This window comes from Felis catus, chromosome D2, assembly GCF_018350175.1.
Source record: "Felis catus isolate Fca126 chromosome D2, F.catus_Fca126_mat1.0, whole genome shotgun sequence".
NCBI classification, from domain to species: Eukaryota; Metazoa; Chordata; class Mammalia; order Carnivora; family Felidae; genus Felis; species Felis catus.
This window is the reverse complement of record NC_058378.1, coordinates 1,405,065-1,431,052: the sequence shown is the minus strand read 5'-3', so window position 1 is coordinate 1,431,052 and position 25,988 is coordinate 1,405,065. Positions and strand designations below refer to the sequence as shown.

Below are 25,988 nucleotides of genomic sequence, written 5' to 3'. Positions count from 1 at the left end.
CAAGATTGGCATGATATATGATAAAACCCCCAGGATTGTGTCCTGGTATATGGCAAAGGGGAAGAGATTTTGCACCTGTAATTCAGGCTGATTCGTAATCAACTGACTGAGTTACTCAGAAGAGAATTTCTTGGGTGGGCCTGATGCAATCAGGTGTGCCCATAAAGGAGGCCCCGGGCCTTCTGTCAAGGCAGAGATTTGAAGAAGCAGAGACTTTGCCCCTCCACTGAGGGCTCTGAGGGAAGCAGTCTGTCCTGAATTCTACAGCCACAAGGAGACACATTTGCCAGCAACTTGAGGAGCTCAGAAACAGACCCTTCCCTAGTTGGGTGTCCAGACAAGAACACAGCCCAGCAAATACCTTGATTTCAGCCTCGTGAGACCTTGAGCAGAGAGCCCAACTGAGTGGGGTCCAGACTCCCGATTGTGAGGTCATAGATGTGTGTTGTGTTATGCCATGAAGGTTCTAGCGATTTGCTAAGCAGCGGCTGGGAACAAACATCAGCACACGCGGGATGAGTGCCTGTGTTACCCACAGGCAACAAATTCATCGTGGTGGACAGTGCCTTGTCAATATGAATGTTACTTTAAGATGCTGATAGATTGAGGAAATTTGAAAGATGGTGCAATTTGTTTAGTTCAACCCCTTTCCCCCCCACATAAAGCAATTATGTCAAGAAAATCCAGGTGGACTGTCTGTGGACAAATGATTGATGCAGTTAGGATTTGAACCCCGACCCTTCATGATGACTTTAGCTCTGCCTGTAACACCGCGTTCCCTCTCTCTGTGAGAATATATGTGAATTATCTTTAAAATGGTAAAACCACAGAAATTATCGTATGATGAGCGCTGAGAACAAGGCATGGCATGAACTCCATGAAGTAAAAAGAGATGTGGAAGTCCTTCTTCAGGAAAGGTAATTTAACACTTGCTGGGTAAGAATTCTGCCTTGTGACTTGTTTCCTGTTGTCTCTTTCTCGCCACCACTAAATGGATTATGAAGAACAATTTGGGCATCTCTTGTGCTGAGGGAGCAGGCCCTGAGCGCCCGGGGCCGCTCTCCTAAGTGCGAAAGGGCCTTTATCATCCGTCTGAGGCTGATTGCTGCCGGCAGGAGAGGACTTTCCTGGTTTGAGCAAATAGAAATACTTGACAGAGAACACTTTTTATCGTCTGAGTTTTTCCCTATCTTTTAAAAATTTTCTTGCCCTGTTAAGCGTCTCCCTCTCCCTATATTTTTTTCTTGCCGAATTAAGGGGTACACTTATCCTTCTAAATAAATATCATTAAAGTCACTGAGGCATTATCCTCTAATTTTGCAAGTTTAGTATAAAATACTTATAAGATCATATTTCTGATGGCCTGAGATGTGTTTAACTTACGTGCATATTTTTGCCTATAATGTTCTTGCCTTTTTTTTGGTTATATTAGCTAAAGTAATCAGATAATGTTACTATCATGGCCTTTTTAAAAGAAACTTAAGTTTTACTCATGCCACTAAAATATCCCAAAGGGATAATAAGCCTTGATTTGCGTAATTAACAGGCACAAGGACAGAAAGAGACACAAGACGGTGACTCATGAGGACAGGGTAGAGAGACAGACTTATCCGATCAACTCGGTGAAGTGAGCAAGGCTGATGTGAAGTTTCTTCTATCTCGGAGGGAAATACAGGTCTCCTTACAACAGAGAAGAAAATTGTAAACCGCTTCTGATGAAATTACAAACATGAATTGCATACCTACCAGGCCTCACCCTTAACTGTATGTGTATATATATATATATATATATATATATATATATATATATATATATATATAATATATTATATTATTATAAAATAAATAATATATTATATATACTATATATAAATATATATTACATATAAATATATATATAAAATGAACTAAATTGCCCCTTATTAGAAAAATGAAGGCTTATGAAATACAGTCCCTGCTTTTAGAGAAACTATGTTTAATTAGAGCCAGATTTAATATCCTTTCATCCTGCATCATTAAAAGGTATTTAAAATATCACCTTCCAGATTATATTCTGGAATACTAGACAGAGCTAAAGGAATACGACTGGGAATTACCAGTGTAATTAGTTCCAAACGAGTCCTGGTTGAGGAACTGACGCCCATAATTCATTTCAACGGTGACACGGGTCTAATGGCATCAGCAGGCGTAGGTTTTGAGTGGCACAGAAGTATCGGTATCAGCCTCATCAGAGTGGGGGAAGCGGGGGAAGGGCCAGGACAAAGCAGGGGGGAAATGAGAAGAGGAAATAAAGATGTGCGGAGGCTCCAGCCAGCGCTGTTTCTTCAGGAAACCTCCAGTCCACCCAGCCGACCCGAAGCGACCATGAGGGCAACACCACAGTTGCCCGGAGACCATGAGTCACACCGTGGGTGGGGACTGCTCCCGAGGCAGGCCATGGGAAGGGGTGCCTCACCCCCACAGATGTCCCCTCAGGCAGGAGGGACCGCCTCAAGGTGGGGAAAACTGGGAGCCCACCTGAATGAGGCCACTAAGTAAAACAACAGAATTACAAGAAACTATTTTATTGTCTGCTTGTTACCATGGAAACACAACAATCAGAGTGGATATTGCTTTATCTTTTTGTGTGAAACCACTCTCAAGGCGAAACATGATATGAAATTAATAAACAAGATTAGATATTTTTCTGATCTCGGAGTTGTTTGTAACATACGAAGATTGTACCTTTTATCTTTTTTTAAAAAACCTTAACAACATCAGATTGGGGAAAATTGTCTTCATAAAAATGGTTGAATAAGATATTTCTATTATGTTATCTAGGATAACACTGCAAATGTAAAATTATAGTAATTTTTTTGTACTTGACGTAATTGGTTTTCATTCCATTAAACAATAATATTTGTCAAGTTGGGTTGAATTCTGTCCTAAAGGCTGGCGTTTTCAACTATATTCTTCAAACTATTTCAACCAAAGATAGAAGCAGCAAGATTCTCTGTAATACATGGCAATTAATGCCCCAAAATATATTTCTCTGAATCTGTTCTCTTGTCTATAATAGTTACATTAGGAATCAGTCATTTTTGCCATAAAATTGTATGAGTCTATGTAAGTTATAATGCTTCGCTTTAACATTGATCAAAATTATAAATTTCACCAAGAGCTATAATCCTCAGGAATTTGGGTGGCCTTTTATTTTTTTGTTAATTGAAATATATTTGATATAAAACATTGTGTAAATTTAAGGTGTACATGTTGACATATTTCTGTAGTGCAATACGATTGCCATTATAGTGCTAATTAGCACCTCTATCACACTATATAATTACAGTTTCTTTTTAGTGGTTGGAATAATTAAGATCTAGTCTCTTAGCAAGTTTAATGATTATAATACAATGCTGTCTGTATTCACTGTACTTTGCATGAGATCTCTAGGAATTACTCACTATTCCTTGCAATTTTTCCCCTTAAACAACAACATCTGGTGGGTCTTAAAAAAATAGAGTGAAGGGCCTGCTTCTTGAAAGTAGGTGTTACCAACAAAGTGATTCAAAATTAAATCGTGTTAATCCTGTACAGAAAACATACTCTGAAGTTGCCAAGAGGAGGCTGGGATGTTCTCCAAAGCAACTGAAGGAACTTCCTAAATGTTTTCCGAACAGGCCGGCAACGGAAGCATATCTGTACACAAACAACACAGGACTCTCAACGTTTCATGTGTTGAAACATCTCTTGATGAGTAATTACTGGGAAAAGTTAATTAAAAAAAAAAAATCTCAAAAAGTGTAAGATCTCAAAAGTTTTCTTTTCCCATATGTGGAACAAGTCTTCACTCAGTGAGTGTTTTCAGTCTTTCGGGGGATAATTTGCTCCCCGTGTGAAATGTGTTATGTTGCGAGCGGAGACCAAGGGGGGAATGTGCAGGCTAAGACCGCGCAGTCCCTGGTGTCTCTCACATCCGAGAAAATGTCCACATATATACACCAATGCAACTTCTTCATTAAGCACTTGGAAACCAGCGGTGTTTACAGTGGAAAGAGAAAATTCCCTTCCATCCGTGGCCATCATCCCTGGGAACCAAAGACGAAGGAGAAATACGCCTCCCAGCTGCAGAGCATGAGCTGTGCCTGGCTCCTGGTCTGCTCCCCATCACATGACCCTCCTGCACCTCATGGGCCTTGAGTTTTGTTGTCCCTCCACTCCCCAAGTCTCCCCCAATCCCACAGTATGAAGTGTCACCGTGTGAACATCTCCCCTTGTCAGCTGCAACTTTATCTTAGCTTTCTGAGGACAGAATCATCTTTTCAAAACCATATTAGCCTGCCTAGTGACCAGAACTTAATGAGTGATACGTCAGTTCATTGAGAAAACAGTGAATTCTTTCCATGGTGCGTGACTCAGTGATCAAAAGGAATGAAATGTTGCCATTTGCAGCAACGTAGATGGAACTAGAGTGTATTATGCGCTAAGCGAAATAATTCATGCAGAGCAAGACAGGTATCACATAATTTCACTCATATGTGGCATTTAAGACCCTCAACAGACGAGCATAGGGGAAGGGAAGCTAAAGTAAGATGAAAACAGAGAGAGAGGCAAACCAGAAGAGAGTCTTAAACACAGAGAACAAACTGAGGGTTGATGGAGGGAAGGGCGTGGGGGATGGGCTACATGGGTGATGGGCACTGAGGAGGGCACTTGTTGGGATGAGCCCTGGGCATTGTATACAAGTGATGAGTCAGTGGGTTCTACTCCTGGAACCAATACTACACTGTATGTTAACTAACTTGAATTTAAATAAATATATTTAAAAAAATAAATGGTGCATTTTACTTGCTGTCATAGCCTTACAGTAAGTGCATGACGATATTGCCAATGGAATAGCAGGAAATGTGACACGTGTTGACCTAAATATAAAAACATTTCCACTAGATATCTCAGGGCAGAGTCATACCAAACTATTCTCATTAGTATTGTCACTATATTTCAGCACATATTTGCACATTGTTGATGCAAAATCATTAACTATTTTTTGGTAGATACTAACATGAATCACATGGTAAAGTTTTCTTAGGATAGGGTTTCATAAATTTATTATATTATGTTAATTTAATGTATTATAGTTTCAAAACATTCTACCTTTTTAATAGAAATACCTGTGAGACTACAATGTGATATTTTCATAATTTCATAAATTGTTTACAACATTCTATACATTTCTTTGTAGTTTTGAGTTTTTATTTAAATTCCAGTTGGTTAGCATACAGTGTAATATTAGTTTCAGGAGTACAATTTAGTGGTTCATCACTTACATACAACACCCAGTGCTGACCCCAAGTGCCCTCCTTATAAAAATGTTAAGTGACACAAACATACTGATGTCAGATTGACTTCCTTTTGCAAGTTTATTTTTATCTTTTTGCTGACCATCTATTTTTTTATTTTTATTTATTTATTTATTTAATGTATTCATTTATTAAATATTTTTTGTTTACTTATTTTGAGAGAGAGAGAGAGACCACGAACAGGGGAGGGGCAGAGAGAGAGGGAGAGAGAGAATCCCAAGCAGGCTCCACACTTTCAGCACAGAACCCGAAGCGGGTCTTGAACTCACAAACTGTGAGATCATGACTTGAGCCGAAAACAAGAGTCAGACGTGTTACCGACTGAGCCACTGGGCCAGCTCCAGCTGACTATCTATTTTTTATATTTAAGAACTATACAAGGGATCCCTCTTCACATGAGTAAAGATTTTGCCCAATGAATATTTTCCAGCAATAGTCTGACAGCTTGGTATAAGTAAATAAGGAAACTCGTTTGTATTTTTCTCAAACTTCTATTAGCATCCGTCTTTATATCATATTAAGGACAAACCACAATATATCAACTCTGTCACAAGAAACAAATACATTCAACAAAAAATGTTTGCCTGTGTGACTGCACTTTTTAAAAAAAAAATTTTTTTTTTCAACGTTTATTTATTTTTGGGACAGAGAGAGACAGGGCATGAACGGGGGAGGGGCAGAGAGAGAGGGAGACACAGAATCGGAAACAGGTTCCAGGCTCTGAGCCATCAGCCCAGAGCCTGACGCGGGGCTCGAACTCACGGACCGCGAGATCGTGACCTGGCTGAAGTCGGACGCTTAACTGACTGCGCCACCCAGGCGCCCCGTGACTGCACTTTAAAGCAGCTCTGGAGAATCTATGGACTGTGGCAGGACTGTGGCCTTGTAACGAACTGAAAATAAGGGCAGTTCCGCTGAATAATTGCCAGACTGATAGCAATAAAAGCAAGAAAAGAACATATTCTTCAGGAAGTCTTCCTGATTTGCCAATATTCATACACTATCGAAGCTGTACAGACAACAGGTCCATCACCCCCTGTTTTATAACGGGACTACAGTCCTTTCCTAAATGTGCACACGACGCGAAAACAGTAGTGTCTTAGTAACGTATTAGCGATTACAGAGATAAAAAGTGTATTTCATGTATGTGTGTGTGTGCATTTCTGTCCACCTATCCCTATTCAAAGCAATGGGTGTAGCCAATAATATTTTCTGAAACACCCCATCAAATTCATTTTAGATATAGTCACTTGCCTACAGGAATCAGTCATTCGTACAAGGTATGCAGGAATAAATATTGATGCACTCTTTAATCCCACATTCAAATGTTTACTTATGTATTTCCCTAACAAATGTATTCCCTTAACAAATAATGAGTTACATCGTGGGTTAGGAGTAGGGAGCAAGCTGAAGATTTGGAATTCCGTGTTTGTGAGGCTGTAGGAAATAAACCGGGTCAAAAACTAATCTGGATTTGTACAAATGCCTAATAACCCACAGATTGCTTTACATTTGATTTCTTTCATCAAAGTTCAGCGCAAAACTCACCGAAAACAAAGAGGCATTTTTGCTAAGCCTCTTTTCTAGGGTGGGGAGCAGGGCTATAAGAATTTAATACTGTGTTACAATTTTCTTTAACAGCCACCCCATTTAGGTTGTAAATTAAGAAGGCTTTCAAGGGCATGACTGCCCAGGAATTTTCCTGAACACATTCTGTTTAATTGTAGTTGTGTTCACTAGCACAGGCTACATGGAGAACGGGGACCTTCCTACTAAACAGGGTTCTGTGGTTTAGACCCCGTATGTGTGTGTGGATGGGAGTGTATGATGTGTACTGTGATAGTAGGTAGTGAAACGAGGAGACTGCCGGAGAGCTCACTGCTACTGAGCCCCGACTGCCGGTCAGCTGTGAGACAGGAGAACCTAGCTTTCCTGCAGTTTTCGTTTCTAACTCTGAATGCAGCTCCTGACTCTCTAACCCCTTCTCCCTCTCTTTCCCTTTTTTATCCCTTTGACCTCAGTTTTCCATTGAACATTAACTCTGACGTATGACCCAGAACCTCAATGTAAAGATGTCCTGAAGGGGCTTTGGATGAACAATATCAACCAAGTGAGGAAATTTGGTTCCTAATACACCGAATCTTGGGAATGTGTCCTTCTTGAGTGATTAAAAACATTTTTTTAAAGTTTATTTTTTTTTGAGAGAGAGAGAGAGAGAGAGAGAGAGAGAGAGAGACAGAGCACGAGTGAGGGAGGGGCAGAGAGGGAGACACAGAATCAAAAGCAGGCTCCAGGCTCCGAGCTGTCAGCACAGAGCCCGACATGGGGCTTGAACCCATTAACCGTGAGATGGTGACCTGAGCCAGAGTCAGACGCTTAACCATCTGAGCCACCCAGGTGCCCTGAATGTGTCCTTCTTGAAATGCGTAAAACAACTAGACAGACAACAATAAAACAACAAGCTTTTCTCCTCAGAAATGCCCAAACCAATGAATGTGTGTGGAATATTTGAGGGAATGAAGTATTTCAAATAGGAATCGATACGATGCAGTGACAAACAAGGTGCAGACTTGGGGAGTCGGAAATGTTTTCGGGTTCTTCTTGCTAGTTCGACACCAGCCCACACCTGACCTCTCATAGCTCCATCCTTACAAAATGGAAATCTGCTCCCTCTTTCAGTAAACAATTGTGAATATTAAACAGACCAAGTATGGTGGTGTATTGACCAGTGAATTATATACTCATGTGTAATATACAATATTGATACAAGTACAATGTGTATGACACATATGAATTCTATATCATAAGTATATATACAATATCAATAGAAGTATAATATATACTTTCAGACAAATAACTGGTAAGTACATTAACCAAGCTCCCCTCCCCCTGGGATCCCAGCACGGCCAACACCCTGCCCAGGAGCCAGGCTTCACCTGTGGGCTTATCTCCAGCGACTGCTCACAACCCTGCCCCATCCATCCTTCTCATCTCTTCGCAAATCTGGGTAGACCAGTTGTGCGCATGCCAATAAGTGCAACATTTAAACCATGCAAGCGTACCTGTTACCCCTTGCCGCGATAATGGTGCATAACAAATAACTCAAACATCAGGGGCATAAAAGAAGAGATCTTAATTGGTTCACGAGTCTGTGGGTTTAGCTGCCCGTGTGGGTGGGCTTTCTCACTCAGTCACCTGCTTGTAGCCAGTTACGGGCTGGCGCCTACCGGTTGGCTGACTGACAGCTGGTCTAAAAGAGCCACAGGTGATGTAACTTGGGCAACTCAGCCTCCCTCCACGTATCTTACTCTTTAAGTGCTGGTACAACATTTTGACAATTCATGTGGTGCTTGGCTGATAAACAAAATAAGAACCAGTATCTTTTACTTCATCAATTTGCTTTTTTATCATTTTTAAGCTCTGAGAAACCAAAATAAGATGCCATTTCGTACATGTGGACTTTTGAAATGCGGAGTAATGTGAAATAACACTAAAGGAAAAACGGGGCTGTTATTCGTCCTCCAGGAGGTAAGACTTACCCAGCACTCGTCCAGGAGCTTCAGTGTAGCACTACCGAGCATCTCCCGTATGAGGGGCACGTCACGGCCATCTGACTGTCCTGGCTTCTGACATCAGACTTGCAGGAAATGCCCCCCCCACCCCCAGACGTCAGTCAGTACTTTGTGTGCAGCCCACACACTGGGCTACGTGGCTACAGCCTCTCTCCGGGACCCAGAGCACGCCTCCCCTGGAGCCTGGCTCTCCCGCCTGAGGGCTCGTTTGCTCTGACGCACAAGCCGACGCAAAGGAGAGTAACCCGTTCATCGCCATCACGGAATTGGCCGCATATGGGATCTGACCCAGAGCTGAAAGGAAGGACAGAGTCCCCCTGTTCTCAAGCAGTGACAATACGGTGAGGGATCTCCTCGAGGAGAAGACGGAACGTTTCTGATTGATGGTCAACCGTCACCACACTCAGTGCGACTTTCTGGCCCCTAAGGTCCCAGGATTGAGACATGTTAGGGAAGGCAGATATGGTGTGAGCCCCCTCTAGGCCAGAGAATAAGCTTCTCTACTGGACCTCCAGGCATCCAGAGAAGGTGAATTCACATAATTTAATGGCTTGTTTTGGTTCGTTAGTAAAACAATTGCTTTCCAACTAACAAAGCCAATGCAGAAATGGAGAACTCATTTATGGTAATTCTCTATTCAGCAATTTAAGCATGCCCTTTCAAAAATTACTTACTAGGGGATTTTCAGAGGGAAGGCATCAACGTAGCTAAGAGCTCTATCCTTCAGGCCTTGCACGGTCCTTGGCTCATTGCTGGCCCTCGCTGGAGTTTTCCTGGAAGAAATCACAGGAGGGGTGACTGCATGTGGCAGGTGCAGGCTGGATTTGGGACAACCGAGGGCCTCCCGGTCCTGGCTGTGGAGAAGAGCCTTGCAGGGAGCGCTCGCCCCACACAGAGCTTGCTGGCCATCCAGCGGTGGGGGGCATGGTCAGGATCCTTAAACAGCTCAGATTCGGTAACTTGACCAGCGGAATGTCTGGTGGACTTTGTTTTCTGTCTCGTGGACGCTGGAGCTAACAGGCAGCTGAGATAGACGAGTAAGGTGACCGTGTAACTCTTCCCCGCGCTGGATTCAGGCGAGGTTGAGGGTGGTGCTCTAGTAAGTGCTCTGGGAGAACAAGGGTAAGTGGTATGTTCCCGGCAAAGCTGTGGATGGTGGGAAAGCAGGCCTCCCGGCCTGTGCAAATGGCATCTGCCGGGCTCGGTCGGGCTCCCTGCCTCCTCTGGGGCTGGTAAGGGGCAGGTGAGGAAGGGCCCCCTGACCCCGTTGACATGGCCCAGTGCTGTGTGTCTCTGGGAGAAACACTGCATCGATTCAGGGGTGTCTGGCCATTTCATTAGTAAGGACGGGGTCCTTCTGACATCTGGATGGTGTGCTGGTGGGTCTGCAGCCAGACAGCCAGCCGTCCCCTTGTGGCACCTGAAGCATCCCTGTTCCATGGTCCGAGCCATGTCTCTGGGATGTTCTTTTTACGTAGTAGTCCATTCCTGCTTCGTGATGCTTCGTTCCTCTAGTGATGTTACCGCAGCGTGCTCTCAGTTTCTTCTCTTTCCTCCACATTGGTCTTTTGTTTCGTCTCTGATTTGATATAGAGGTTTAATTAAGGGCATGGTGATCTTTATCTACGTGCTCTTACATATGAGAGGGCCAGTGAAAAGCTGATTGGAAGTTTTGTGTCCATAGGTGGGCTTGTTGACTGCAGGGTTCCCTGGGATTGTGTCTTCATGGAGGGAATATTAGTACATTTGAGTGTTTTTCCTTCTGGATGGTGATGTCCCGCCTGCACCTGCAATCTGCAATACAACATTCTCTTACCTGGGTGCCGCCATCATGCTGGGAGCTGAGGAGGAGAAGAGGGTGGGAACCCAGTATTCACAACATCAATTTCAGTCAATGCCTGTTTCAATGGCACTGCTTTCCTTCAACAGTGCCTTCTGGTCTCCATTCTGCTTTATGTTTTCTAGAAAAACACACCCCTAATACTCTGTCACATCAGAGAGGAGTAACCATCCAGATTCTCAAAGGAAGGAAGCCATAGGGGGGTTTAGCGTCTAAAAAAAAAAAGCAACTTAAGGCAAGCATTCTGGTTTATCTCCAGTTTGCCCAGAAGTCTATCCTAGGTGCTACTAATCTCTGGGTCTTGTGGGGATGAGGTAGAGTGACCTCTCCAGCTTTATCCACTGCTAATTAGGATTCAGGACTGCTGGGTAAATCACCACAAGTCCTCTGTTTTTCAGTCTCCAAAACGTTTTGGTCTCTTCTCTTTTTTTCTCGAGATAATCTGTCCTCTGAAAGGTCACTTCCTATCCCTGGTGGGACTCAGTGCAGGTGGAGGCAGACGTGTCTATCCAACCCACCATATGTATGTAGAAATCTGACCCTGACAAGACCAAGTCATGTGACGCCGAAGCAGAATTTCAGGGGCTTCCACTCTTGATGTTGTAACAGTGTGTCTCAGAAAGTCCTGAGGGTTGCACCCAGGCATTTACCACAGTGCTAAGTCACAAAGAGAAATGAGAAAATGTGGTCACTTCAAGACGTGTGCCTTCCATGGAAACCCTCTGAACAGGATCTGTTAATCTGTAGGTTCCCCAGAATTCCGAGTGAAAGCAAATAGGATGTAGGGCTTTTCATCCCCAAACGAGTAAGTTCCATAGAGGGAAACGCTTCAGTTACATGAGCGGTGATTAAATCCCACACCATTTGTACCCTGACTTGAAAATGGAGCTAAGGAGGCAGAGCTATTGGCTTCAGTCTTTTTCCTAATAAATGGAAGAGTGCACATTAATATCCCTGCCGTATAAAATGCTCCCCAAAGTAGAGCGGAACCACCACTGAATAAATTTACATGAGTTTTGGTTGTTTTTTATGCAGCATATTCAGACACTTTCTGTGAATTATATTTGACACAATTAATAACTTGATGTCTTGGTCAATATAAATGTTTTGAAGGTATGCATTTTAGATTCTAAAATATTGTACAGCTAAGTTTTCTTGCCACAGGAAGGAAAATGTGACCGGCTTTTAGTTCTTTGGCATTTAAACAAAAACTAATTTTTTTTTAAAATTCATTGCTCTGATTTTAAGGCAGCATAAGTCACTTGTCGAATCCCTAGACCATACCACAGATATTTCAAATTACACTTTTCTCTCCTGTCTGTCATGCTGACCAACAACACTCCAGGTAAAACCAGGAATGCATTAGGGGTGTGCTGCTGTTCTCGCTCTTACTTTGTGGTAAATTCTACACTGATATGCTGACAATTCATGAAATTAAACAATAGAAATACAAATGTTGCTAAGCAACCAGCTCTCCCCTGCTTTAGTAAGTTAGACACAGTTGCAAAAGTGGGAAATCTCCGTAAACTGAAAGCCTGAAGCTTGCCATTGGTGTTAACAACTCTGACATTAATTCTATGTCACCCTCCGTGTGAGTGTAGAAGCTAATAACGAAATCATTTCCGTAGGACCCTTCTTTCTTTTCCTTGGAACGCAAAGGTAACATAAATACATTTTATTTCACTTAGCAAGTAAATGGATCAAATATTAATAACTTATGTGATCTATAAAGGTAATATGTGCTCTTTAAAAGTTATGTAATCTATCACAACTACAAAGTGAGCAGACTTTTAATAATTTTAGAATATCAATTCAGCTGAACATATGCTTAAGATGAGAACTATTGTGTGTTTTATTTTGATGGTTTCTTACTTTGCTATCTCCAAGTATTAAGTATTATTCCTAGTGTGTCCCATCTAAGTACGTATCTCAAGATAGCACCTGTCCCTTAGCAGATTGCATGTGACATACCCAGTTTCTAGCAGCATCACATTATCATTTTTAATAATAAAAAAACAAAAAGTATACTCTTGGAGGAATACCAGATCACAAAAAGGTATGTGCAAAAAATGATAATATTGCTATAAAGAGCTTCAGAAAATTCTAGCAGCTGATTTGCTGTAATAATTTGGAGTCAGTTCTTTCCTTTCACATAAGTATAATGGTGACATAATTTTTCTTTATTTTTCTTTATCACATTTAAATTTTCTCTGACTTTACTATACTATGCCATTTTATGAAACTATATCCCCTCTTTAACTGATTAAGATTTGAAGGATTATTCTTGTTCTGTGTTACATCAGTTCACTTCATTTATCTTTTTCAAAAATTTCCATGTCAAAAAACAGGTTTTCTAAGCTTCATAAAACTGAATTTACATTTAAATGCAATCCATTCTGCTGGAAAAAATTCTTGAATAAAGAGTGGCTTTAGCCCAGCTATAAATGTGAAGCTACAGGATTATGTCAACCACGTAAATTGAAGCACTTAAATTAAATGAAAAGTAATTTTGCATGATACTATCCATGTGCTTATTAGAGAGAGATCACCTTTAATATACGATTTACAAAGTAAGCCCAATTAGTGTTCTAAAATATCTCCGCGCCAACAATCTGGGGAAAAATGGAGAGAATATAGTCTTTCAGAATAGATTATATTTCACACATGTCCAGAAGATGCTGAGATGTGGCTTTTATAAAGAATGATACATCATGTGCTATTACTAATGCAAATTTACGTCTGTCAATTTTGATTCTGTGTTTAAGTAAATAAGTTAAAACATTATATTGCCCTGACGTAAACTTAATTGACTAAATTGTGCTTCCTTAAAACACATTGCATGAAGTAATATTGATGACATTTATTTAATTTGTCAAGGAAATTGAAGCACAATGAACCCTGAACAAGGATCAGTCAGTGTTATGCATCATACATTTATGATGTTAATTCTATCGTGATAACAAAAACATTTGCCAACACCTGACAATACAGAGAAGCAGCAAAATTCAAGACTAATGAACAATCCTGAAAAGATCTTTGGCAAAGCTTTCCCATTTTGCCCTAAATACCATTTGTCCTGTAAAAACTAAGTTACCTTGGTTGAAGAGAAAGGATAATCATAAAATACCTCTATGTGTATGTGCAATGAGGATTCTTCGAGACATAGCCAGGCAGGAAAGCATCCAGCCACATCCACAGGGGGAAGAATAGAATGTCCCCACTTGGACAGAATCCCTGATAACTCCGTTTAGAGCTCTGGCTCCATCCTATTGGAGGAGAACTTCTCTATTCCTCACCAGTCTTCTCAGCCAGGACTGCGGCGACTCAGTTACTTTCTGTCTCTGACGTGCACACAGGTTCGGGGTGAAGGTTCATCAGAAATAATGAGGGGCGCCTGGATGGCTCAGTCAGTTGGGTCTCTGACTTCGGCTCAGGTCACGATCTCGCAGAGCGTGATTTCAGGCCCCGCGTTGGGCTCTGTGCTGACAGCTCTGAGCCTGGAACCTGCTTCGATGCTGTGTCTCCCTCTCTCCGCCCCTCCCCTGCTTGTACTCTGTCTCTCTTTCTCTCAAAAATAAATAAACATTAAAAAAAAATTAAAAAAAGAAGAAATAATGAGGATTTCTCATTTCGCACTCTCATGGAGTCCTTTAAAGCTGCTATATTGGGAGTCCATGGAATGCCGTCCCCAACTCTGTCAGGTACTGACTCCCCCAGCTTCGGAGGGTGTTGGGAACCAACCGTGCTCAGCTGAGTTCCTCTCTGGAACCTTCTGTCAGCCAGAAAGACCCATTGTCCTCTTATCCCATATCCCAGTATTGGTCTGGGCTGGCTCTCTTCCTCAGAGCAGGGAGGTTGTCAAGGGCCATCCCAAGTCCAAGGCTGCCTGCGAGATTGATTAGGACCGTCTGCCATACCGCCCCAACAGCCTGGCACCTCCCAATGATACTTCCTTCCTGTAGGCGTCGATCCAGCACATGTCTCCATCTTACAGACTCCACCGTAAGACCGCGGGTACCAGAAGCGTGCTCAGGAGGCGGACTCTAAAGTGAGACACTGGCGTGGATCCCACATCAGTGACACGTGAAAGTGAAGATCTATCGTAGCTGGTAGACGGAGCAATGGCAGCCCTTGTAATGCCGGAGGTGCACGTTTGTTAGGGGTTACTAGTGTTGAACGAAGGGGAGATAGTTGAGGTGGGGGATGTACTGGCAAGTGCAATGTTCTAATTCACAAATATGAATGATAAGTACTAAGGAACTGAATGACACTGTGGGGGTAATTGATAGATCAGTGACAGACAATGGAAAGCTGAAGGTCATTAATCACAGATTTAAGGTGAAGTGGGAGTCACACGGGCCGTATCATGAAGAGCTGCACGGCGGTAAAAGCTAGGATAGTCTGTATGGAAACTGGTATGGGGAGTGCCAAACCAGTACGGGATGGAGCATGAAATTGGGACTACATCACAGACTCAATTATACAGTAATTAACTCTTAAGTCTGATAAATGTGCTCTTTTCCGTCCTTATGGAGGTGGATGGGCCAGATGCATTTCACGATCTCATGGAACAGAGAACAGTGCATGTGTATGATGTTATTCAGAGCTAGATAACTCTCCTGCCCTCTCTCAAAATACAATCTGGATGCATCTGGAAGATCTATACAATCCGCCGAACAACACATTAGTCATCCTGTCAATGGCATGTCGTTGGTTGAAGTAGATGACTAAGAATTGGCAAATACATTGCAGGTGTTGGTAAGATACCTGTGCTCTAGACCATGGAAATGGAAAAAAAGGGTTGAAAACCTTCACGTATCAGTGATTTTTTTTAGTGATCTAGGTGTCCAAGGGATACTGGGACATGCTCTCCAAAGTAAAGGAAAAGTCTCTGCCTTGTGTTGTCATCTTACTCAGAAAGAAGCACAATACCTGGTAATCTTCTGGTTCTGGAGACAGCATGTTCCAAACTTGTCAACAAAGCTGTGTCACATTTACCGCTTTGACCAAGTGACATCGCTATAGCCTGAATTGTGTCTCCTTCTCCCCAGCTTCATGTATTGAAGTCCTGCCCCCCAGGGTGATGGTATTTGGAAAGAGGGCCTTTGAGAGGTAGTTGGGTTTAGACGAGACCATGAGAGTAGGGCCCTCATGATGGGATTAGTGTTCTGGGAAGACCAAGAAGGAGACACCAGAGCTCTCTTGCATGCTCACGAGGAAGCAGTCATGTGAGCACAGAGCAATATGGTGGCTGTCTGCAAGCTAGAAACCGCATTGGCCGATACCTTGATCTTGGACTTCTGGCCTCCAGAACTGTGAGAAATAAATGTCTGCCGTTTGAGCCGCCCAGGCTATGGAATTTTGTTACAGAGGCAGCCTGAGCAGATGAAGACAGACATGGAAAACCATCCGTTTTGCGTGGGATTCAGAATACAAAAGGGCTCTGTGGTCCAGGTGGCAACTTAAGTGGCCCTGTCATTTGAATAATACAACTCAACGGACACGAGAGATCTCTATGCAGTTGGAAAATTCCCTGTGTAGAGCTCCTGGCATCCCCAGTATGAAAATAATAGCTAAGAGCTCTAGGCTAATGGACTAAGTTTTGGACACTGGCAGCACAGAATTGTACACTATCCAAAAATATTTCTCAAGAGCTATGACCCTGGTAGTAATGGAGATCCTGACATATCAAATGACCATGTGATCAGAACTGGTTCACAATCATTTCTGTGAGAGCTCATAAGTCAAAGGTAAGGTTAGCGCAGCAGACATTTAGTGAGGAGAAAATGGTATGTTCAAGATCGGGCACAAACCAGCACGAAAGGACACAGATAAGCTCTGTGAGCAGGTAGCCTCCCTGGTGTCCACTACTGTCCCTCTGTGGCTTCTTCTTCAGCTCAAACTTACGTCCACTCTGGTTTGCCTTATGATTGGCTGATGGAGGAGGAAAAAGGCAAAGCTTGCTTAACAGTTGCGTTGCTCAGGATAGGACGCAAGCTGATAAAGGGTGAGGGCTGTGCTGAACCCAAAATCAGGAGTGGTCCTAAAGAACAGCAGGTAGGAAAGAATCCTCCCAGTGGATGCTATTTCACCCATTTTGTGTAGAGAGAATAGCCAAGGTAGGAATATAGTCTGACTCACAGGAGCCGTGACTAGCTTGGCCGGCTGGTCCATGGATGAAGGTTTAGAACATCGGAGACAAGGAAACCAGAGAGGAAGCAAGCTGACGGGCTTGGGGAAGTGGCCCTGGATGTGAAGATCTTTGCTCTCACTCTAACACGCACTAAACAGCATTCACCTAGAGATTCTCTATGTGAGGCCTCCAGAGTATTTGACCTACTGGCATAGGGGCGTGAGTAATAGTGCACTGAACAGAGAAACACACTACAGTGGAGATTAGCCGGAGCTCTGGATACATCATGGAATCCACTGGGTGAGTATCCGGGAAAGAACAGGGCCCTCCTGCCCGAGGGGAGCGGGGCCGTGGCTCAGCACCAGGACCCACAGAGCCGGGCTGAAGGGCCTGTGTCACCACGGCCTCTCCTCAGAGCCGCCAGATGCAAGGTCCTTGGGACGAAGGCCATCAGTGCAGTCCGTAAATTGTTGCTTTTTCTGTTACACGGAACCGTTATCATTTGATCTAGCTAATGTGTTTTTTTCTTCTATACGGATAAGTTGCTTTGCATAAAGGTCACGTACATAGATCCCTGCGGCCTCCTCTGCACATGCGTCGACTTATCTGAAGACTGGCTGTGAGCATCTCCCTGAGCTGTGCCAAAGCATGCGCAAGTCTGGTGGATGTTTGATTTAATGAAATGTTGACTTACAGTAGATGCTGGTAGTTATAAAACTTAGGATATTTAATTTTCGATTAGACAAAACACTGTGTGTGTGTGTGTGTGTGTACATGCATTCATTCAATGAACCACCAGTAAGTATAATATTCCAATACTTTCCATCTCAATCTTCTATTTCTTGAGTTCAAATTGAAACAATAACCCTTCTAGATCCCAGTTAGAGATTAAAAAGACTGTGCTTCTTTTCAAAAGCTGCTTCCCTCCCTTGAGGGGAGCACTCTGAACATAAATCACTTAAGACACCATTACATCCCCTCTGGGCAAAGCCAGATAAGCTGTTTACTAGACCCCTCCCCTACCAAGTTTGTATTGTAGAACAAAAGCTAAAGTGTCTGATGGAAGACTGAAAATTGAATCTTCATCATCCGATGTCACTAACGTTGTTCCAATTTCCTATCAGTAGAAAGACCTTAGGAAAATAATATAAATGTGACAGACACACTGAGGAAATTAAGGTGAAAGTATTACTCATCTCTCTGGTTCTGAGATTGCATGGAGAACCCAAAGCAGGGTTCTCAATCACTTAAAACCCTACTTCATCTTGACAAAAGTCTCTCTCCCTCTTTTAGTATTATTTAAATCCAAAATTAATCCTGTATTATCACACAAAACTTGAAGCGATGAAAGAAGGCTGTTATTTTATTCTTGAACTAAATACGCTCTTCATACACATCATTCTGATATGATTCTCTTTAGCTAAAATGAGCACATTCTGAGCTGTGGTAGCCTTTTTATGCATGACCGTAAGAGGAGGGAGGGAGGGAGAGATTGAGGCGGAAGGGAGAAAATTTTCAGGAGGGCAATCTATACATGGGAAAAAGGTTTGGAGTAGAGAAAATGATAAATAAATGCTCTTTCAGGAAGAGCAAACAAGATACAGACAATCCGAATGAGAGGATCGGCCAAAGCATACTGTTTTGTAGACACAAGAGAGACAGCACTGAGGATACACTAGGATGTGCACATTTTTAAGGGTAAATAAAAGCGCGCTGTGACATCCCAGGGGGAGTCCTGACAGCATTGTGGTGATATGGTGATGACAGCCATTAACACATACCCTTTCTGCTTCTAGGAAACAGTAACAGGTGCACTAGAGGAATGAGGACTTCTTCCCCCCACCAAATCACGCATGTCCACCTAGCCCTTCCCAGCTGTAGCAGAAACGGTCCTTCACCCGCTAAATCAAATAAATATGGTGAAATATTCTGGAAAGCAGGAAGTATAGCCAAAGAGAGAAAACATGGTCACCTGGATAAGACATGGGCACTGTTAATGAAGGAAGTTGTAAGCCATTACAGTAAATGACAGATTTGACAGATTTGGTAAAGTGAATCATGATACGGTGAGTCAATTCTTGGACACAGTGGGAGAGGATTTTTAGCCTCTGACAGTGGTCGGTTCCAATCTCGGCTCTCCCACTTCCTGTTTGATCTTAGACACGTTCCTTAATCCTTCTGAGATGCCGTGTCCTTATATTCACCCCAAACCATACCTACGTGCTAGGGGCGCTGTAATGTCCAAAGAGGCGAGCCATTTTTAAAGCTCCCATCCTCACTGCAATCATCATCATCGTTAATTTTTATTTTCTGTGCCAATATCCTACCTTCAGGACCAGAGACGATCAAAGGTGATCTCGAACTAAGGAGTACCGGCGGATGCTCATCCTAGCCTGTGGGAGCACGGAGGGAGTGACTCCCGTGCGGACGCTCAGGGTGCACACGGGTTTCCTGGCCTTTCCGGCAGGAAATGAGAGGAACACCCCGGAGCACGGAAACGAAGCTGAGACCAGCTCGAGGACAAGCTGATGGAGCTCATCCTTCAAACGCACGCAAGCAGTCACTCTTCAGGCCGCGTCACAAAATGCGCGTCCACTCGGATGGTCGTTGGGGCCCCTCTGAACCGGCCCCTGGACGTGACGATGCCTCCAGAGGAAATCCACCTGACAGCGTGCAACACAAAGCATCATTATTAGGCTGTTTCTCACGGCTCATGGCCGGTTAACTGCAAACACGGGGTCAGAAACGGTTTTTACACGCTCCTGTTAGATGGAAAGTGAAAATTAAACATGTTGGTATCATTCTCTACCTGTTGTCTGCTGGCCACAGTTAACCAAGTCGCTCTTTCACCTTCAGACCCTATTCCAGCCTGCCATCGACCATGTGACCCTGTTACAGAAGCTGCTTGTCTTAAGAGTCTCGCATACATGAGACAATTAAATAGGCAATTCCTGTTTGGGCCTTGGGGTCCGGCTACGTCTTCCCGAGGGGAACGTGTGTGGTGGTGTTCTGAGTTTTGTAAACATTGTGTGTGTCCCACGTGTTTGTCAGTGATAGGATGTCCGTTTTCCTCATAGGACTTGTTCTTCCCCAGGCATGCTTCAGTTACTTTTTTCTAATCCAGAGCCTCTATTCAAGTATTTCCCCAGTCTTGATCCCATAACGTCAGCCAGCCAGACCTGCTCCCGTAGACTGTGGGGCAGGAGGCTACAACGCAGAGAAACGCACCTGGAAATTTCTCCATTTGCACACGACCGAATCTCACGTTCGAACGTCTTCTTTACTCCTCGTCTGTATTTTCTATTGTTCTTGGAGACAGGCGCGACATTTTCGTCTTCTGCGATTCTCACACTTGTCCACTGATCTTGCGTGTCCCAGGCTGACCTGCAGCATTCTGGAAAATATTTTCCCCCTCGCTGTTCCTGCCTCCCCCTGGTACATTTCCCTCCCCCGGGTTTAAAAGTGTTGGAACATGAGCCACAGGACAGCCACTGCTGCTCAGCACCCTGCCCCACGACTGGGCGGAAGACGAAGAATATAAACAACCCTTCTCTTGGCCTGGAAGGCCCCTCCCCCTACGTGTCTGTACACACCTGTCAAGTTCGTCAAGTGCTGGCCTGTCCCAGCCTCAGCCCCGCTGCAATCCTAGCAGAACATGAACCAGTCGACACTCTGCCCTGCCTCAAATTTTACCTGGAGGCTGCGGGCCAAGTTCAAACTCTTTAACGTGGTCTACCAACTGTTGGTGGTCTACCTCCCATTTGCTTTACCAGGTGACCGTGAATTCTTGGGGTTAAAACATTATATGCTTCGTGCAGTTACCTGAACTATTATGTTCATTCATATTTTTATGTGTTTGCAGATAATTCAAAGGTATAATGAAGCGTTAGCCCTATGGATTAATTGTGTGTTCTGTGCTTGGGGAACTGTGCCGGGCACAAGGGAGAAATACATCACTAGAACAAAAATCTTCCTCCAGAGGAAGAGTCTACAGTTATGTTACAAATGGGTAGTATCTGAATCAAATCATAAAAAAAATTGTAAGAATTTAAGTGGACAAGAGAGACAAGGTCATTCCTAGGAACGTAAAACAAAACAAAACAAAACAAAACAATCTGAGCCCCATCTCCAGATTTTCTGATTAAATTGTTCTGTGTTGACAATTCGCATTTGTAACAAGTTCCCAGGTGATGTTGATATTGCCAGTCAGAGAGAACCATGGGTTTTAAGGAGAAAAAACAGAGTTCCTGTGTTGAATTGGAAGGAGTCTAACAGTGAATAGGTAATATTCTTAAAAAAAAAGAGACAGACCATGAAGAATCCAAGAAATGGAAAATAGAACTGAAAGGAAAGAAGGCACACCTTCTCAGCCCAACGAGTTGGATTAAATATTGGCTAAAATTGACTTAAATATATGATTTGCTCCATCACTGGTTGAGGAGGACTCGTGCTATGTGGGATTTTTGTAAGAAGCATGTGTTTGGTTTATAGTTTTTGAAAGGGAAATATGAATTCAGGGGAGTATTAGTATTTTAAATTTTAAATGATTTAATTTTTCTTTATTAAAATACTGAGTTTATTTCACATGCACATTTTCATCTCCCCACCATTTCTATTTGTCTGACTGCCACCACATCCTGTCTAACAGCCCGTATGTACCAGAACCCAAGCAAAGGGTAGAGTTCCATGTTTAAAAATGAACAGGAAGTTTGAACAACACATTCTTGGTAATGGAACCTGGACAACGTTGATCAGACGTCACAGGGAAAGTCCTCACTCTGCAGTATAAAAAGGACAGCCTGATATCAGCTGTTACAGAAATGAAATAAGACTGAAAACAATTTTTTTTAAATGTTTGTTTTTGAGACAGAGAGAGAGCATGACCGGGGGAGGGTCAGAGAGAGAGGAAGACACAGAATCCGAAGCAGGCTCCAGGGTCTGAGCTGTCAGCACAGAGTCCGATGCGGGGCTCGAACTCACCGACTGTGAGATCATGACCTGAGCCGAAGTCAGAAGCTAACCGATTGAGCCACCCAGGCACCCCAAGACTGAAAATTTTAACAAACTGCTTAAACTGTTTTCTTAAAGAGACTTCCTGCACTGCCAGATGCCTTGAATAGCTTCTTGGTCAGTCATCTGCAGACAATTCTTCACATAATTGATGAATTTGGCCTCCACTTTTGGGAAGAGGGCCACCTTTGTCTATGCTTGTTTGCCATTTTTGCTTTAATATCTTCTATGGAACTAGGCCCTTTCAGTGTTTTGGCAATGTTTTCCTATTTTTTGAAGGATATTGACCTTTTGATCTTGGTGTTGATGATTTTGAGTCTCTTCCACTCTGGTTTGATATTTGTGCATTTTTGGCTGGAGTATCTTGTATAGATTTCTTCACTAGAGCCTTGTCTTCAGTTTCCTCCTCGTCACCATCACCACCATCACCATCATCTTCACATCTTCTTCATCATCATCTTCATCAGCAACAAGTTTTACTTTTCTCTGTGGAAACTTGCTGCCACTTTCAGGAGCAGAACGCTTTCCAAATATACCAAGGAGTTTCATATCCCCTTCCCTCTTCCTCTTCTGACTCTGCATCGTCCTCCACAGCTATAAAGTTCTGTCCACTAGTGTGCACAGGCCTTGAATCACATTTCAACTGTAAGACCACAGGTGGTATTATTTCCAAGCCCCCTAGGGAAACCGTCGGCTGGACAGACATTTTCAAAGTTGCCAGTGTGATTTTAATTGGATTGCCATAGTAATTCATTGCCTCTGATTCAACAACGTTCAATTCTTCCTTTGTACCAGCCCCTGCACAGGCCATTCTTAAATATGACTGGTGCTCGTTTCCAACCTTATCCACATTAAAGTGATAATCATTGTCAGCCTTCAGGTCACAACCAAAAAGGTAGTTCTGGGACTCATGTCCATTTCCTTCAAAGCTTCCATGGTATGGTGGCATGCATTTAGGTGGGAGAGAGGGCGGATGGGGATAAACGACTTCTGTTCCAGAGAACAGCTGCACAGGATGGAATCACACCAGGGAGTAAATGAAATATGTTAAAGTGGAAGGGGCAGTCTCATGAACACAATCATTTTAAGGAGAGAAAAATAAAGGGCCATATGCCTGTATTATCTGACCAGATCACTGAGTCACACAAAGAAATAACTTTTGAGGTGTTTTATCTGTCTGGTATACACTTAACTACAGGATGGTCTATAAACCCGTATGATCCCCGGTAATTTTACCTGACTCCACTGGGCTAATGGTGAGACTCCCATTAATTGCACACATTTTTTAATCCAACCACGTAAAATCTGAAGTTCCTATTTTTGACCCCCTTTCTCTTCTAAATCTATTTATAAGATTAGTTATTGTATACCAACTTAAGCTAGACTGTCAATCTGATTAAGACCCTCAAATGGCTCAGACAAAGATCACAAAATAAAGGTTACAAATCAAGTAAGCTACGAGCTATTGTATCATAACTGTAGGAAAATTGATTACTTTTTCTTTTTGTTCTTGTAAAATAAATTGGCAGAGGATGGACACACATTATTTTGTGACTTTTCAGTTCTATCATATCCATGCTTCGTTAGTATCATGAGCAAATACTTCTGAAAGTTTACAAAAGTGAGATTCTTTTTATTTTATTTATTTATTTATTTATTTATTTACTTTTAAAAATATAATTTATTGTCAAATTGGCTAACATACAGTGTGTAAAGTGTGCTCTTGGTTTTGGGGTAGATTGCAATGGTTCGTCTCTAACAGACAGCACTGAGTGTCATCCCAACAAGTGCCCTCCTCAGTGCCCATTGAGATGCTTTTTAAATGTCATTCTTTCATCTATGATTTGCAAAAGGAATAACAATGTCCACTGATAAATTTTCATTTGGCTCCAAAGTATATAGAATTGTTCATTCCTTCAAGATGTACAGTCCGGGGACACCTGGCTAGTCAGTTAAGTGTCCAACTCTTGATTTTCACTCAGGTCATCGTCTCACGGTTTGTGGGTTCGAGCCCCACATCAGGCTCTGTGCTGACCATGTGGAGCCTGCTTGGGATTTTCTGTCTCCTTCTTTCTCTGTTCCTTCTCTGCTCACTCTCTATCTCTCTCTCAAAATAAATAAATAAATAAACTTAAACAAAGATATACAATCAGTATGAAGTGACCTTGGAAAATGAGAGAAATTCCTTAAAAGTACTGGCAAGAATTAGTAGAGTTCTTTAGTTAGAAGTTATCCGAGATGCTATGAGACCAATAGCTGTTAGAAAGACTAATGTCTAGGGGCGCCTGGGTGGCGCAGTCGGTTAAGCGTCCGACTTCAGCCAGGTCACGATCTCGCGGTCCGTGAGTTCGAGCCCCACGTCGGGCTCTGGGCTGATGGCTCAGAGCCTGGAGCTCATTTCCGATTCTGTGTCTCCCTCTCTCTCTGCCCCTCCCCCGTTCATGCTCTGTCTCTCTCTGTCCCAAAAATAAAATAAATGTTAAAAAAAAAAAAAAAGAAGAAAGACGAATGTCTAAATTTTGCAGTGAAGTCAGTCCTGTGATGTACGTCCAATGAAATATATGAACACATTAATGGCATCATATTTAGTTTGTTATATGAACATCCAATTATTGAGACAATGGTTCTCCCATGAGTGCTGAGCGTTCCCATTTGTTCTCCCAGGTCCATTCCTCACCCTTCTTCATAACGCCCTGTGCCTGGGTGGCTGACCTTTGCGGAGCACACAGTGGGGCCCTCTGCCATCTGGCTTGGAGTAGAATAAAGAGAAGCACTTTTAGGAGACAGACACCAGCCTGAGAGTGAGGGTTGGGTGTTTATTCTCCTAACTCCCTCCCTACTGATTTGCTAGCCCTCTACAAGTCTCTGCTCGGGCAGGAGGCCATTTCTGTGCCCTTGTCCTGTCTGGGCCCCGATGACCACACCAGCCTGCATCTCAAGTCCTCGCAGGTACGACGACTAGGCCTGGATCATATGTCCTCCGTTTCCCTAAACAGTGAACTCTATTATGGCTGCCTAGCTGAGGTGCTGTTTCCTTCCAGAACATTGCTACTTTCAACATCCTTGATATCCCATGACAAAAGTTCATGATAATAGAAATGCTAATAGTGATAGAGGAAATGTTCAACTTTCAGTGGTGATGGGCTCTGCTCCCGGGACTCCAGGGAAACTCACTCTGTCACACTTACCAAAGTCAGAACGACTCAGCAAAGCCTCAAAGCCTGGGTTTTGATTCTGGGTGAGCACACGTTGTATGTGTGTGTCGTTTGAAAAAAAAAAAAAGCAAAAAGGAGCATTCCAAACATAAAGATAAGAAGAACAAACAAACCTCCCTGGATCCCGTAAGACTAAAGTCATACAGTCTTGCACATACTAAAAACATAACGTAAAGTCTGTAATTTTCTGGAATGTGCTTCATCATAATGCTTTGTAACTCTTTATGTAAAAAACGCACATAACCCTACACCAAATATCCCTTCCCAGGAGCACTTCCTTCTTTGTGAAGATGGTGTATTCTGTGCAGCTGTCCTAACTGGGGCTCGAATACAACAACTCTTTCCCTTTCTTCTTAAAATTAAAAAAAAAAAAAAGGTTTTTTCATTTCGCATGAACAGTAGTAACATTTTTACACCAACATAAATAAATTACTCAACAAGCACTTAATAATGGATATAAATCCAACACCTTGTTTAAATTACTAAAATGCCCCCTATAAATTAAAAAAAATTTTTTAATGTTGTTTGATATAACTTTTTAAGACACCACAAATGCATAGGTAGCACATCATTAATGATTTTTTACAGTTTAATAATTTAAAAACATTTTTGTATATAGCCACTTTAATATTAGAGTAAAATTCTATTTAATAAAATTTGCAGCTTAAAAATTATGTTGCTGAAGACATGTATCTCTACTCACTGTTAAGTAAGAACTCACAAGGTATTAAATAAACATAATATAACATTAATATTTTTTAAAACAGAAAAACAGCAATTGAAACTACAACCAACTCCAGTCAACTTTAATAATGAAATGAAAATAGGGGCGCCTGCACGACTCAGTCTGTGGGGCGTCCGACTTCGGCTCAGGTTGTG

General features: G+C 42.6%; 1 long non-coding RNA gene and 1 pseudogene across 2 annotated transcripts; one reads left to right on the top strand and one right to left on the bottom strand.

Moving 5' to 3' along the window:
- The first annotated feature begins 777 nt into the window (after window positions 1-777).
- Window positions 778-19,692, top strand: LOC111556969. 2 transcript variants are annotated; one of them, XR_006586814.1, is made up of 3 exons: window positions 778-917; window positions 8,758-9,252; window positions 19,218-19,692. It is a non-coding gene; the product is annotated as an uncharacterized LOC111556969 (long non-coding RNA). The 2 variants fall into 2 exon arrangements; XR_002736678.2 differs by having other exon boundaries at window positions 8,758-9,439.
- Window positions 19,693-21,859: 2,167 nt separating this feature from the next.
- On the bottom strand, window positions 21,860-24,157 carry LOC123381013 (annotated as a pseudogene).
- Between the last annotated feature and the right edge of the window lie 1,831 nt (window positions 24,158-25,988).